Raw genomic sequence first — 16,317 nt, 5'->3', positions numbered from 1 at the left:
TGAAATTAAAGTTCATTCTAAACTCTACTTTTATGCTCCTTCTATTTTTTTAATTGAAATAACCAATCAGCTTGCAAAATGGAATGCATAAAGAGTGTAAGGGTTTCATTTGTGGAGGATTTTTTTAATTTTGAAAGTGCAAGATTAAAGATCCTTGTATAAGAGAAGGCTAGTAAATGGTACATTTTAATAAAAATGCTGCAACATTTTTAAAAAAAAATTTGCCCCTCAGGACATCAACATAGTGACAAAGTTAAAGTTGCGTTGATGTTGTGCACAAATGTGCAGTCTATGGGTTAATGGCAAGTGTGTGAAGTTTGGCTTCAGAAATGTATTAACTTAAAATTATACAAAATCATAAGCTAAATATCTGGTTAATTTTTAACCAAATTTAGCTCGTGTTCCTTGGAATTCAGATAGCATTTCTTCAGTTTTCGCTGGATTTCAGTTGCCATCCTGCTGCCCTGTTTAATTTTGCTGGGCCCTGTTGTATTTCACCTCAACTCATTGTCTCTCATGCTACCAAATACTGTAGAACACTGTTCCTGTTCCATTTAGCAAGGAAGCGTACACATTGATTTCCATGTCTGTACCAATCAATGTTTATGTTCATTAATTTTTCATTTCCAGCATCTGGCCAATAAAGACATGAATCTTCCACACGCTCCCCTGAACGCTGGTGTGCCATTCTGGTGGCACTTTAATCCTCTGACACTACCAATCATGGAACAATTACCCAAAGATAAAAAAACATTAGCTGAATGTGCAGCAAGCCATGCTAACCACTGGCTTAATGATACCAGGGGCACTTTGAGTTCAGAGAAGCTCACCTACCTGAGCTGCCTCATGGGCACTATACACTGAACTAAAAATACACCCTCTGGGGTGTTCACCAAGACACGCACAGGCCCACTGCCAACAGTGTGTGTTAGCTCTGTGGTCACATAGGGCCCCACACATCCAATATCCTCATGCCCTGAACCTAACAGGTGACATCCACCCACAGAGGGACAGAGGTGATCACTTTCTGAACACTGTCCCCTCCCCACTGCTCAACCCTTCTGTTACATGGGATAGTAGCTGTAGCTGCAATAGAATCTTTCCCTAACCATCCCCTTCCTGACTTCATCTGTGTCTACCATCCCCACCCTATGCACTATCTGCAGACTCAGGTAAAGCAAGGATGTTCCCATGTCCACAACCAGGATTTGTGACCTTCAACAAATCACTTAATCTCAGTGTGCCTCAGTTTCTCCCTCTATACAATACATATTTTCTTACCTGTTTCAACTTAAGGCTCTCTATCTCTCATTATGGACTTGTACAGGGCCGAGCACACTGGGGCCTGGATTTTGGCTGGGGAATCTAGGCATTGCAGTGATACAGTAATGAATAATAATTACCCAAAGAGCTGAAAAGGCGGGACACCAAAGAGGAAATGTTTCTGTAGCCCAAGGTTTTATATTTAGAAGCAATGAGATAAAACTAAGGGAAGGGAAATTTTGGCCTACTAGACTGCTGGATCTTATCATACCGTAGGGTAGTGTAAGGGCAGTGGGGGGAGGCCCCCTTTCTTGAGACATGGAAATGTGGGCTACACACAGCACTGAAGGTAAATCACAATGCACGGCACAGGGGAGTGTTGGGGAATGGACTAGATGTGACCTAATAAGTTGTTACCAACTGTAATATCTTCAGTCTTGGTCTTCATCACTGAGACCCCTTTTCACTGTGCTGTATGAGTAAAGGGAGTTTTATAATTGGTAACTATTATAATGCTCCTTCACGCAGCCACAAGGGCTGTAGTGTGAATGACACTCAGAACTGATGAATATATTCTTAACCACCTTGCTACATGCAAGACAGTGGCTCCAGAAATATTCCTTCCCTGTGTTCCTGGTCCAGATCTGATTTTTTGCATGCTTTCCCCCACCTTTGCTTAAGAGTCTCTCATTAGTCATACTTCTGGCTTGTAGCTCCATTTTTTTTCTAGCCCATAACATCGTCCATTTCAATAAGAGATATGTTAACACAACGTGCAAACACTTAACACCGGTGATGGAATTTCATTCAGGGAGTTTGAACTGGTAAAGAAGCCAGCACACGTGAATCACAATTGTAGCTGCAGCATATTTGATTTTGCCCCAGTCATTTGAGCTCAATTCCTCAGAGCTATTTAATCCAAACCCAGGAGAGATGTTCCTTGACTATCCCCTCTGCATTTGATAAAATAATATCAGTAATAAGGATCCGGTGCATAGTTTTGTCTGATTCCTTTGGTCTATATTAAGACCTATTCCAAAGCCACTGAAGCACATAGGAGTCTTTTCCATAGATTTCAATGGACTTTATATCAAGCCCTCCTTTCCTTAAGTCTCCTCTTCTTGTATGTGTGTTTTTACAGTGTTCCTCTAGGCTAAGGGGAGGAGAACAATTAACCTTCCTGCAGTGTTTGCTTTATGTCATTACCTAATCTGTTCTGTCACTTTATTGCTTATTTATTAATCTGTGTATCCTAGATGTTACTTATCCTCAGTGTTTTCCTTATTACTAGATGGCTCACGGGGTTGGAAATTTATGAGATATGGTCAGCAGTTTAAATTTACCGTAATTCAGCAGTGAGTGAATGGTGCTAGAATCTGAGCTGTTTGCTGGCTTCTGTGAAACAAGACAGTGGAGTGTGTTGAGTTACAAGTGGGCAAGTAGCTAGCGAGTCATAATGAAGTAGGAGACTGGTCTGGGAATCAGGACACTTAGATTCTCTTGCCAGCTTTGCCACTGATTTGTTTTGTGACCCAGGCAAGTCTCTTCAGTTACCTCACTGTGCCTCTGTTCTTCTTGCCTCCCAGCCCCCAACTTGCCTGCCTTGTCTGGTTAGACTGTGAGCTCTCTGGGGCAGTGACTGTCTCTGATTACATGTAGGGAACTTTGCTCTTTGTTGGCACCTCTACTAGGGAAACACAATAACACTCAGAGGAACAGCATGGTAGGCAGCCTCAGCAGTGTGGCTGGGAACTTAAGTGGGGTGAATGCAGACTCCATGAACCTTTAACTCCAAAGGTGAAGAGTAAGACATGGCATTGTTTGTGTTGCGGTAGCCCCCGCAGTCTCCAGTCAGAGATCAGAGCTTTAGTGTGTTAAACACTGTACACAGGTAGTAAAAAAGGCAGTTCCTGCCCCAAAGAGCTTACAATGTTGGTAACAAAGAGTCCTGTAGCACCTTACAGAAAAACTGATGTATTGGAGCATAAGCCTTCGTGAGTGAATACCTACGTCATCATTCACCCATGAAAGCTTATGCTCCAATATATCGGTTAGTCATTAAGGTGCCACAGGACTCTTTTGTTGCTTTTTACAGATCCAGACTAACATGGCTACCCCTCTGATACAATGTTGGCATGTAATGAGACCCCAGGAGACTAAAAAGGAAAGTGGTGGCTTGGGGGAGAAAGGCCAGGCACCACTGAAACCAATATGCTTGATATAATAGTGGTGTCAGCACACCAACTGCCTAGCCAGAAGCCTGCCTTGCTGATGCCAGTGCTGTACCTCTTTTGTGGTCAGTGCCCAAGGCTGCCACCTTTCAAATGCTAAATTCCCTGAAGGGTGTGTGTGTGTGGGGGTGCAGAATAGGCTATGATACTCCAGATAAGTTTTGAACTGAGGAGAAGCACAATCTCAGCAGAGGATATCTTCTTTGTACAGCAAGACCGACATAATGCTGTGCAACCAATCACTGCAGCCCTATCTCCTATGAGATGTAAACGGTAACTTTAAATATTTCATTCTTTTGCTTTAGTTTGTTTGACTTAGTCTAAGGACTGGAGTAATTTTCTAACTCACTGACTGATCCTTTTTTACTATCTTAAGTACTTTCTCTCTCACACACATACACGCACAGAATTTCCAGTTAATAGTTCAAAGCATCCACTCACAACCAATGGACTTGACTTATTTTCCAAAAATTTAGTGTTGTAGCCTTGGATAGGTTTCATTTAAATACACTTGCATGGTAATGCCAAGTTAGCCTTTGACTTAGGGCAAATCAAACGCCTTTCAATGCAATTACATTACAGATAGGCATGACCTCTGTAGCATTTCGGTTAAATACTTTTGCAGAGCAGCAAGTGATATGAAATGCAATGAACAGATTTCTCTCTTTGTGTGTTGGTTTTTGTGTGTGTTTTTTTTTTGTTTTGTTTTTGTTTTAGGAAAAGTAATTTGATGAGTGTCTGAGCATCTTGCTTTTCGAGCCATGCTGTGTGGCTACAGTTAGCATACCCTGTTGCCAGTGGTATTCAGCAAGTCTCACTGAAGCTCTTATTGTGAGTCAGTTTGACTATCCTCTCAATTAAATGTTTGTAATGCTCCATTCCTTTCCCCCATTATGTAACTCATTAATTCTGTTCACTGGAGAACAGAATTGTTGGCTTTTTTTGCATGCCACAAAATGCGTGATCTTTCAGTGCTTTGGGGTTGAAACTGCACAGCCCTTGTGATATACTGCACTAGTAATGCTAGCACTTAAGTCTTGCGTAGTGTTCAATCTCTGTAGATCTCACAACACTTTACAAAGATGGGGAAGTACCATTGTCCCCAGTCATCAGCTGGAGAAACTGAGCCACAAAGAGGAGAAATGACTTAGTGAAGTTCACGACTGGTCAGACAGGACTAGAACCCAACTCTACCTCTTATGTTCAATTAATTTTCTGGTCTCTTAGTGATAATTCCAAATAGTGGATGAATTCTGTGGCCTGTGATATGCAGAAGATCAGGCTAGATGAATTAATGGTCCCTTCTGGCTTTATGATTTATTAATCTATTAAATATTACTTGAATTTCTAAGTGATGTTCCTGTGGCCATGGTCACACTTACATGCATTCTCTTCTAGGAACATAAATGCAATCCTGTTTTACGGGCGCACACATTCATTTTCAAGCCACATCTCTATGTACTCATGGAAAACATTTTAAATGTATACACACAAATATATACGTCAAGAGCACTTGAATTGTCACCCAGTCAGGACAGAAAATACCTTTTGACTTTTCTGACCAATCACAACTAAACCACTCAGCTCAAATGGCATATATACAGAGATCTTGGGGACTGATCCATAAAGGTAAAAGCATTCTACAAAAAAAAAAGCGGGGGGGGAGGTCTAAATTGAGAAAATCATGAGCTACTCTTGAATTTTATGTGAGCAGAAAAAGAATCTGCATTTGTTCAATAAACTAGTTGCAAAATGATTTGCTCAGCACTACGCAAATATATAATATATATAATATTTTACAGTAAGCTCTTTGAAACAGGGACTGTCTCTAATAGAATCTTATACAGTGCCTAGCACCATGGGACCCTGACCTCTAGCTGCTGCCAAGTAGTAAACAACTAAAGAAAATTGGAGTCCTGTGCAATCTGGCACCTGCTGGATCTCTCTATGTGTCCCTTGCAGGAGAGGAGGCGCAAAGAACAGAGACACAATCATAGAGTTGGTCATGTGAATTTTATCCCCATTTATTTAAGCTTCTGCTGAAATGGCCCCAATGAAAGGCAGGCCAGGGCAAGTCTGAGGAGTTCAGGGGACTGTTAATGGGCAATAGTGCTTCTTCTGTAGCTCGTGAATTTGTATCTAGCCCAGTGGCCTGATCCTGTGTGTGCTCCCTGGGTGAAATCCTGCTGATTATAATCACTCCCCTTCTGACATTTGAGTGCAAAGGAGGAAATGAAGCTCTCTTCTCATTCCAGGGTACCAGCAGAGCAGAGGGTAAAGACTTAGCCCTCAGCCTTTGAGTTTTAAGCTTTGCCTGAAAACCTGAAAATGTACTTTGCTAGCTACAAGGGGAACACTTTAAATTCCCTACTGTTTGTAAAACCACTGCTGATAAATCCCTCCAGCCATCCCTATAAGCCTAGAGGGTCTTTAGATTCACTGAAGTGTTCTCTGCTTAAGAGAGTTCCCCCTCCCCCATCCCCTCCACCCCAATTCTGGTGAAATTTCCAAAGCCAACTCGTTGCAATTGCAGTTTCCTCTCTAAACACTGAAGCATTCCATCATTTTTGATTTCATAATCCATGTTCTTTTAGTGAGTCAACTGCATGACCTCTGAATTCCAAAGGTATACCACGTAATCCGTTTAATGCACCTCAAACTGGTGGAGTCTGAAATACTGGGTCAAAACTGAATTACAGCTCATCTAGTATGTTTTTAAACAAGCTTGTTTAGGAAATGCTATGGATTTTAATGAAATATTCAGCTATTTTCTAGTCCATTTGAAAAGAACAATATTCTTCTTCCCCTAACATTGCAGTTCCCCACCCTTCCAGTATGGCCAAAAGAAAAAGGAATGTACAATGAAATCTATTTATTCTCACATAGGATTTTGGGGACCAATAGGAAGTGTCACCATTCCAAATGAAAGTGATAGCTGCCTCCTGAGAGCTATCCATCTCTTCTGATCCCAGTGAAGAAAATGTAGCTGCTGATTGGAAACCAACCAGTGATTTCCTTACACCCCCCTTGAATTTCCCTAACACCCCCCCCCCCGCCAGTTTTGTGAACTAGTTACATGCCAAATCTGGTGGCTGAACTTTGCGACTTTGTCCTCACCCACAACTATTTCACATTTGGGGACAATATATACCTTCAAGTCAGCGGCTCTGCTATGGGTACTCACATGGCCCCGCAGTATGCCAACATTTTTATGGCTGACTTAGAACAACATTTCCTTAGCTCTCGTCCCTTAAGGCGCCTACTCTACTTGTGCTACATTGATGACATCATCACTTGGACTCATGGAAAAGAAGCGCTTGAGGAATTCCACCATGATTTCAACAATTTCCATCGCACCATCAACCTCAGCCTAGAACAATCCACACAAGCAGTCCATTTCCTGGACACTACTGTGCTAATAAGCGATGGTTACATAAACGCCACCCTATACAGGAAACCAAATGACCGCTATACTTACATACATGCCTCCAGCTTTCATCCAGACCATATCACACGATCCATTGTCTACAGCCAAGCTCTAAGATACAACCGCATTTGCTCCAACCCCTCAGACAGAGACAAAGACCTTCAAGATCTCTATCAAGTGTTCTTAAAACTACAATACCCACCAGCTGAAGTGAAAAAACAGATTAACAGAGCCAGAAGAGTACCCAGAAGTCACCTACTACAAGACAGGCCCAACATAGAAAATAACAGAATGCCACTAGATGTTACCTTCATCCCCCAATTAAAACCTCTCCAGCGCATCATCAAAGATCTACAACCTATCCTGAAAGATGATCCCTCACTCTCACAGATCTTGGGAGACAGGCCAATCCTCGTTTACAGACAACCCCCCAACCTGAAGCAAATACTCACCAGCAACCGCACACCACAGAACAAAAACACTAATCCAGGAACCTATCCTTGCAACAAAGCCCGATGCCAACTCTGTCCACATATCTATTCAAGTGACACCATCATAGGATCCAATCACATCAGCCACGCCATCAGAGGCTTGTTCACCTGCACATCTACCAATCTTGTATATGCCATCATGTGCCAGCAATGCCCCTCTGCCATATACATTGGCCAAACCAGACTGTCTCTACGCAAAAGAATAAATGGACACAAATCTGACATCAGGAATCATAACATTCAAAAACCAGTAGGCGAACACTTCAACCTCTCTGGTCACTCAGTAACAGACTTAAAGGTGGCAATTTTGCAACAGAAAAGCTTCAAAAACAGACTCCAACTAGAAACTGCTGAACTTGAATTAATATGCAAACTAGATACAATCAATTGAGGCTTAAAAAGAGACTGGGAATGGCTGAGCTATTACACACATTGAATCTATTTCCCCATGTTAAGTATCCTCACACCTTCTTGTCAAACTGTCTTAAATGGGCTATCTTGATTATCACTACAAGAGGTTTTTTTCTCCTGCTGACAATAGCACATCTTAATTAATTAGCCTCTTAGAGTTGGTTGGGCAACTCCCCACCTTTTCATGTTCTCTGAATGTATATATATATCATCACTATAAGTTCCATTCTATGCATCCGATGAAGTGGGCCCACAAAAGCTTATGCTCAAATAAATGCAGCAAAGAATCCTGTGGCACCTTATAGACTAACAGACATTTTGGAGCATGAGCTTTCGTGGGTGAATACCCACTTCTTCAGATGCATGTGGTGGAAATTTCCAGGGGCAGTATATATATGCTAGCAAGCAAGCTAGAGATAACGAGGTCAGTTCAATCAGGGAGGATGAGGCCCTGTTCTAGCAGCTGAGGTGTGAAAACCAAGAGAAGAGAAACTGGTTCTGTAGTTGGCAAGCCATTCACAGTCTTTGTTCAATCCTGAGCTGATGGTGTCAAATTTGCAGATGAACTGAAGCTCAGCAGTTTCTCTTTGAAGTCTGGTCCTGAAGTTTTTTTGCTGCAGGATGGCCACCTTAAGGTCTGCAATAGTGTGGCCAGGGAGGTTGAAGTGCTCCCCTACAGGTTTTTGTATATTGCCATTCCTAATGTCTGATTTGTGTCCATTTATACTTTTCCTTAGAGACTGTCCAGTTTGGCCGATGTACATAGCAGAGGGGCATTGCTGGCATATGATGGCGTATATTACATTGGTGGATGTGCAGACTTCAAAGAGAAACTGCTGAGCTTCAGTTCATCTGCAAATTTGACACCATCAGCTCAGGATTGAACAAAGACTGTGAATGGCTTGCCAACTACAGAACCAGTTTCTCTTCTCTTGGTTTTCACACCTCAACTGCTAGAACAGGGCCTCATCCTCCCTGATTGAACTGACCTCGTTATCTCTAGCTTGCTTGCTAGCATATATATACTGCCCCTGGAAATTTCCACCACATGCATCTGAAGAAGTGGGTATTCACCCACGAAAGCTCATGCTCCAAAACGTCTGTTAGTCTATAAGGTGCCACAGGATTCTTTGCTGCATTTACAGATCCAGACTAACATGGCTACCCCTCTGATGCTCAAATAAATGTGTTAGTTACTGAACAAGTACTCTTGTTCTTTTTGCGGATACAGACTAACATGGCTACTACTCTGAAACATGCCAATGTAGTGACTGTTTGGAAATTTGAATTAAAATTGAAACATTAATACACACTTTAAAAGCATATGCAGTGTGTGATAAAATATGTGTATCTGAAAGTATAATAGATTTGAAAAGTATCAACATAAACTAGCTTCCTTATAAAGCTGTTGTTTTTTATGACAATATCAGCGCATTCATTTTGGTGATGTTGGCCAACCTAATAATTTCAAATGATGATTTGTAAGCAAAGTCTACATGAGCTGTCCCTGGCAGCTAATGATGAGGTGGGGGAAAAGGCTTCAGGATCAGATTGTATTTACATTCACACCTAATCTACCTAGGTATCCAGCATACAGAGCTGTGTTGCCCAAGTGATAGATTTTGGCTGAGGTTGGGTTACAAATCACTTGAATGTGGGGGGTGGGGGTAGGGGAATGAAATGTTGTTGTTCTTATTGTATGAGTAAAGGGCAGTAGAACTGTATTTAGCCTGCGCTGATTGAGGGCATCAAGAGAGGGTGGGGACCTGTCCCTCTCCACTGTTTAAAGACAGAGCTGATTAGGCTCCATAGATAGTCTTTTGTTCTGTTAAGTGACCACTGCAGCTGGAATCACTGATAATCAGGTCTAAGTGCTTAGTCCTGTTGTGGGGACAGTGTTCCTATGGGTACAGTGTTTTTGTGTAAAAGACAGCCCAGACTGCACTAGCAGTGAGGTTCCTCCACTGAGCACTCAGCTGAAATCTCTTCTGAGAGCTGGATGGAACCTCAAGAGACCAACTCACAGAGGTCACAGTGGTTGGTGGCAGTAGAAGGTGACTGTGCAGGGCCATTGGCAACAGACTGATGGAGTGAACGGTGGCACAACCAACAGCCATGGCCAGAGCAAACAGGGAGCAGCTGGAGGAACAAGCAAAGTGCCTTCTGGCCCCACACCTGGGAGGGTACTCACGTGAAAGCACCTCTAACTCTGAGTCTCCACTGACCAAAGACAACACTGGTGAGTGGGGTGCAGTGGAGGGAAAAGTGAGGGGCACATTAAATAAACATTTGTTTGTTGGACTATATTTTAGTGACTTTGCTCCAGAATACTAGAATTGTGACTGGGAATGGAAACTTATGTTTCCTAGTAGGCCAAGATTTTTAAAATGCAAAGGTTGTTATCTCACATTGTTGCTATCTTGAGAGGTCATTATGTTGGGGAGTTTCTGTACTAAACATTTTTATTATAATTAATTTTTACATAAGAATGGTCATACTGGGTCAGACCATTGGTGCATATAGACCAGTATCCTGTCTTCCGACAATTGTCAAGGCCAGGTGTTTCAGAGGGAATGAACAGAACAGGGAATCATCAAGTAATCCATCCCCTGTTGCCCATTCCCAGCTTCTGGCAACAGGCTAGGGACACTCAGAGCATGATGTTGCATCCCTCCCCATCCTGGCTAATAGACACTGATGGACCTATTCTCCAGGAATTTATCTAGTTCTTTTTTTAATCCTGTTATAGTTTTGGTCTTCACAGCATCCCCTGGCAAAGAGTTCCATGGGTTGATTTTTTGTTGTGTGAAGAAGTACCTGCTGCCTATTAATTTCATTGGGTGACTGCTAGTTCTTGTGTTATGTGAAGGATTAAATAACATTTCCTTATTCACTTTCTTCACACCAGTCAAGATTTTATAGACTTCTATCATATCCCCCCTTAGTTTTCTCTTTTCTAAGCTGAAAATTCCCAGTCATTTTAATTTCTCCTCCTGTTTCATACCCCTAATCATTTTAGTTGCCCAACTCTGTACCTTTTCCATTTCCAATATATCCTTTTGGGAATGGGGTGACCAGATCTGCACACAGTATTCAAGATGTACACGTACCATGGAATTATATAGAGGCAATATGATATTTTCTGTCTTATTATCTATCCCTTTCTTTAAAAAGCAAAGGTTTCAGAGTAGCAGCTGTGTTAGTCTGTATCCGCAAAAAGAACAGGAGTACTTGTGGCACCTTAGAGACTGACAAATTTATTTGAGCATAAGCTTTCGTAGGCTACATCTGATGAAGTGGACTGTAGTCCACGAAAGCTTATGCTCAAATAAATTTGTTAGTCTCTAAGATGCCACAAGTACTCCTGTTCTTTTTTAAAAAGCAAACAGAATGTTGGGAATAATTGACTGTCGCTGCAAATTGAGTGGATGTTTTCAGAGAACTATCCACAGTGACTCCAAGATCTGTTTCTTGAGTGGTAACAGCTATTTCAGACTACTTCATTTTGTATGTATAGTTGAGATTGTTTTCCAATGTGCATTACTTTGCATTTATCAACATTGAATTTCATCTGCCATTGTTGCCCAGTCACCCAATTTTGTGAGATCCCTTTGTAACTCTTCACAGTCTGCCTGGGATTTAGCTATCTTGAATAGTTTTGTATCATCTGCAAATTTTGCCACCTCAGTTTACCCATTTTTCCAGTTCATTTATGAGTATGTTGAACAGTGATGGTCCCAGTACGACCCCTCAGGGATACCACTATTTCTCTCTCTCCATTCTGAAAACTGATAATTTATTCCTACCCTTTGTTTCCCATCTTTTAACCAGTTACTGATCCATGAGAGGGCTTCTCTCTTACCCCATGATGGCTTACTTTTGAAAAGTCAATTTAAATTAAATACTTTTTTTTAAAAAAATTATATTTTTTCAGAAATCTAGACCTGTTATGTGTTTTGGTGTAACTTGCATTATTCTTATGTTAAATTTGCATTATCCTAACAAAACATTTACTTTATTCATATCTCGTTTATATATCTCATTGGTCCTGACACCCCCTCCGTAAATTCAAACACCCCCCCTAATTTCAATTCCTGGGGAAACCCCTGAAACCAACAGTTACACCAGAGATTGATCTGCCTCAGTTAGTGCCCCTGAAAAGGAATCCATACTCTGATCACTTTCATAATGGACAGGTGCATCTGTTACCACTGTCCTCTAATGGCTGGAATCAGAACTGTTCACCTGTGTGTCATAGGCCCTACAGGTAACATTTTTCAGAAGTGCCTAAATGACTTAGGATCCTAAGTATCACTGACTTTCCATGTAGGATGTTCATAGGTGCCCAAATCACTTTTGAAAATGGGGTTTAGGCTTCTAAACTGCTTGGGGTGCTTAAAATATTTTATCCTCCGTGACTAAAGCTAGAGGAAATAATCTTTTAGCTTAAGCACTTCTGGAGATTTAGGAACTGAGTTCTATATCTGCTATCACTTTGAAATTCTGAGCAGCCACATATCCAACCTAGTAATGTATGGGAAGTCCCGTGTGGCCCAAGTCTATTTCAGCACTAATACTGGTCAAAAACCAATTACAATCACAAAACTTTTCTAGTGTGTGTGGTTTGAAACGTCCAAACTTGATTTTTTTCCAACCTGCTGTAATTACCACCTCCTCAAATAAAAGCAGATAGGCAGAGAGGTGAGAGATTATGTTCTTTGTAAAAGAGTGAGTGCTGCTCTGAGCTGAGCTGTCATAAACAGATAGCTAAGGGTTAATGTCTCTTTCACCTGGAAAGGAGTAACCTGAAACACCTGACCAGAGGACCAATCAGGAAACAAGACTTTTTCAAATCTGGGTGGAGGGAAGTTTGTGTGTGAGTTCTTTGTTTTTGTTTTCTGCCTGTACTCTCTCGGCTATGAGAGGATTTTCTGCCTCTTGCTTTTCTAATCTTCTGTTTCCAAGTTGTAAGTACAAAGATAGGAAGACCATAGGTTTGTTTTTTTGTATTTACATGTGTGTAGTTGCTGGAATGTGTTAAATTGTATTTGTTGTGGATAAGGCTGTTTATTCATATTTCTTTTAAGCAATTGACTCTGTATTTGTCACCTTAATACAGAGAAACCATTTTTATGTATTTTTTCTTTCTTTTTACATAAAGCTTTCTTTTTAAGACCTGTTGGAGTTTTTCTTTAGTGGGGAACTCCAGGGAATTGAGTCTGTAGCTCACCAGGGAATTGGTGAGAGGAAGAAGTCAGGGGGAAATCTGTGTGTGTTAGATTTACTAGCCTGACTTTGCATTCCCTCTGGGTGAGGTGGGAAGAGAGATTAGCTCTCGGTACTTCTGTTTTCCAGGACTGGAAATAGGGAGGGTGGAATCCCTCTGTTTAGATTCACGGAGCTTGCTTCTGTGTATCTCTCCAGGAACCCAGGGAGGGAACACCTGAAGGGGGGAAGGGAAATGGTTTATTCCCCTTTGTTGTGAGACTCAAGGAATTTGGGTCTTGGGGTCCCCAGGGAAGGTTTTTTGGGGGACCAAAGTGCCCCAAAACACTCTAATTTTTTGGGTGGTGGCAGCTTTACCAGGTCCAAGCTGGTAACTAAGCTTGGAGATTTTCATGCTAACACCCATATTTTGGACGCTAAGGTCCAAATCTGGGAAATATGTTATGACATGAGCCTGGAACCTGAACTCAATCCTAACTCGGTGAGGGAGAGAAGGGCTGATCAGCTATTCATGCAAGATATTCTAGTGCATTGAAGCCGATGGAGCCGAGCCAGCTTACAACAGATGAGAATCTGACCTAGAATCCTGTTAATCTTCCACTACTCACCAAACTGATTTAACATCTCTTACCCCGTGTCGTCCCCCGAGCTCTCAGAGCCAAGTAGGAGTGATGTTTATAGTAACCTGGATTTTTCCATGAAAAGAAGAAACCACTGATAATATACAACAAGCTCCCACGACGTGAAGCATTTCCTCAGATAGGAGGTGGTGTAGCTATTCCATTTAATTCATCTTTCACCTCAAGTGGTTTTTATCCTCCCACCTTTTGTAATGCAGTTCAGGTCATTCTGGTGGTTTCCCCTTCCTGTCTAACACTTATAATTTGTTGCTTCAGTTGAGATGAGAAGATGGAAGTGTTCAGACTAGGGTTGGAGTTGTGCTATTCTGAAGTGCACTGAGCCCTCTGGTGAACATGGGTACTCTCCCAAAAGCCTGATTAAAAGTAATGCAGAACCCCTAGCTTGTTCAATCTGAGGAAAGGATTCCCTATATTGAGATAACCCTACTAAAACTCACTGTGCTCCCCCACAGCACGGGTGCAGGAGCGGGTGGGCTTGGATACAACATGAAAAGCAGCCCACATGGTAAATGGGTTGGTTTGCCTTCTGTGCTCGCTACATTTTTTTTTCTTGGATCTAGAAAAAGTCACGTGTGTCCTGAAGATGGATATTTCCAATGCAGCGTGGCTTGTGGTGTTATGTGTCTACTTATCTCCTCACTTTGGACTATATTTCAGGCTGGTGCCACTTCTGCCTCCACTCTTGCATTCACCTCAACCGAGTTTGTTCATTAAAGAAATTCTTGGTACATTTTGCTTAGTTTAATATTTGTACTAGTGATAGATCAAACTTGACATTGGTCTAACTTTGTTGCTCTGTATCATACATATATAAACAAATACCATAATTTCTCAAGTTCCTTTTTACAGTGATGGGTAAAAGGTCAGTGCTGAATCCTCTGAGGGCATTGTATACTTGAACTGTAATACATTGATCATAGTCTAAATATGAAGCCATAGACTTTATGTTTGGAATGAGGGGGCTTTGAATTCCAAGTCTGGTTAAGCCCATTATAGTGGCCCAAAACTTGGATATGATTCAAATTCAGATTTTTTTAATCCCTGAAAAAATGAAGGTTGCTCAGAACTGGAAATTTGATTCAGGCATGTAGCAGAGAAAACCTTCTGGTGATGTGGCTATATCCTTACAGATAGCAGTGGAAGACAGAATCCAGGACCTGCAGCACTGAAAGCATAAACCTTTTAACACTTGAATGAAAGGAATAAATTCTTTAGCTGTGCCTAAGTAATCCACTCTTGTGTTCTAAGTAGTCCAGCCATTAGAGGGAGACATGAGCCACATAGTACATTACATGTGTCCAGTGCTCACTCCCAAAACTCTCCTGTCAGCTACCAAATGACACATTTAACCAATGAAATGCCAAATTGGAAGCACTGTAGCATCCATACACCACCTGGGCTAATCTCTTGGCCTTAACTTGAAGCCTGGCTTCTGGATACATCTGAAGGCTGCCTTTCCCAACTTTACCCTTCCATGGATGCTGGATGCATCCATTTCATTCCTCCAGTTCCAAACCTTACTACTGCTAGGTGAAAACTTTTATAGAACAAATAATTGTTCATTCTCCACCACAATATTTCAGATCATATTCCTAACAAAAACAAGAACCAAACTGCCATTCTATTTATGAAATAAGAGGTCCTTTGGAACAGTAGCTTCATGTCACTTGCAAGTTCTCATTTATGAAATTGATGCCATGTACTCCAGGCTGGCAGCATCCACACTGAGAACAGAGCTGACACTTGGCATGCCCTGGCTTATTCAGTAGCCCTGATCTACTTTAGAGGTTACCTTTGACAGAATCAAATCTAGACTGATTTGCTGAGGTCTCAATAAATTATGACATTGACAACCCAGCTAAACTGAGAACATTCAGGTAAATAAGCAAATAGGCAATTGGAAACTTATGCTTCTATGTAAACTGTCATATCCATAGATGATTTATGCCCACTCAGATATACTCTTCAGCTGTTAATCCTTTTCCTTGCATCTTAGTGAAACAACTTGACATTTCCCCAAGGCATACACAGTCTCTGCCTGTGTCCCTCTTTCCCTTTTACTTCCATGATAAATCCAGCAACATCAAAAAGGCATCTGCAATCTAGTTGCTTCTCCCTGGATATTAAAGCAGTATGGAAATCTTGGCAGAAATTCACCCCATAAATAGGGCCAATACAAGGATTTATGCAGCACTTAAGTTCACCTTTAAGCTCCATTTTTAGGATTTAAGGTTGTTCTGTATCCCTGCATAGACATTGATCTCATTCCTTATGAGAACAGGCTTTCTAGAATTTTCTAGCAGCTCTGCTTCTGACCAGAACAGGTGTGTCCAAAATTTCCAGGGTATTTCAGCTTGTCTGGTCCTGTCCAGAACATCAGAGTTGGGAGGGATGCAGTGAAAATGAAATACATTACCTAAGTTTTCTCCAGAATGGTTCCAGGCTTGATTCAAATGGTAGATGAGGGTTCAGGACCATTCTTTATCCTACCATTTTGCACATCCCTAACCTTCCTGGCATCCTGTTTTCATTAGTGCTAGGCAAATTCTTCAGAGATGGAATCCAGAGAGGAGTGGCCCTCTCTGGGCTCTTGACAAAGCAAGAGGAAAGTCCCTTTGAGGAGGTGG

The sequence above is a fragment of the Gopherus evgoodei genome, chromosome 4, assembly GCF_007399415.2.
Source record: "Gopherus evgoodei ecotype Sinaloan lineage chromosome 4, rGopEvg1_v1.p, whole genome shotgun sequence".
Lineage (NCBI taxonomy): Eukaryota > Metazoa > Chordata > Testudines > Testudinidae > Gopherus > Gopherus evgoodei.
The sequence above is the reverse complement of the archived record's forward strand: the minus strand, read 5'-3'. Positions refer to the sequence as shown.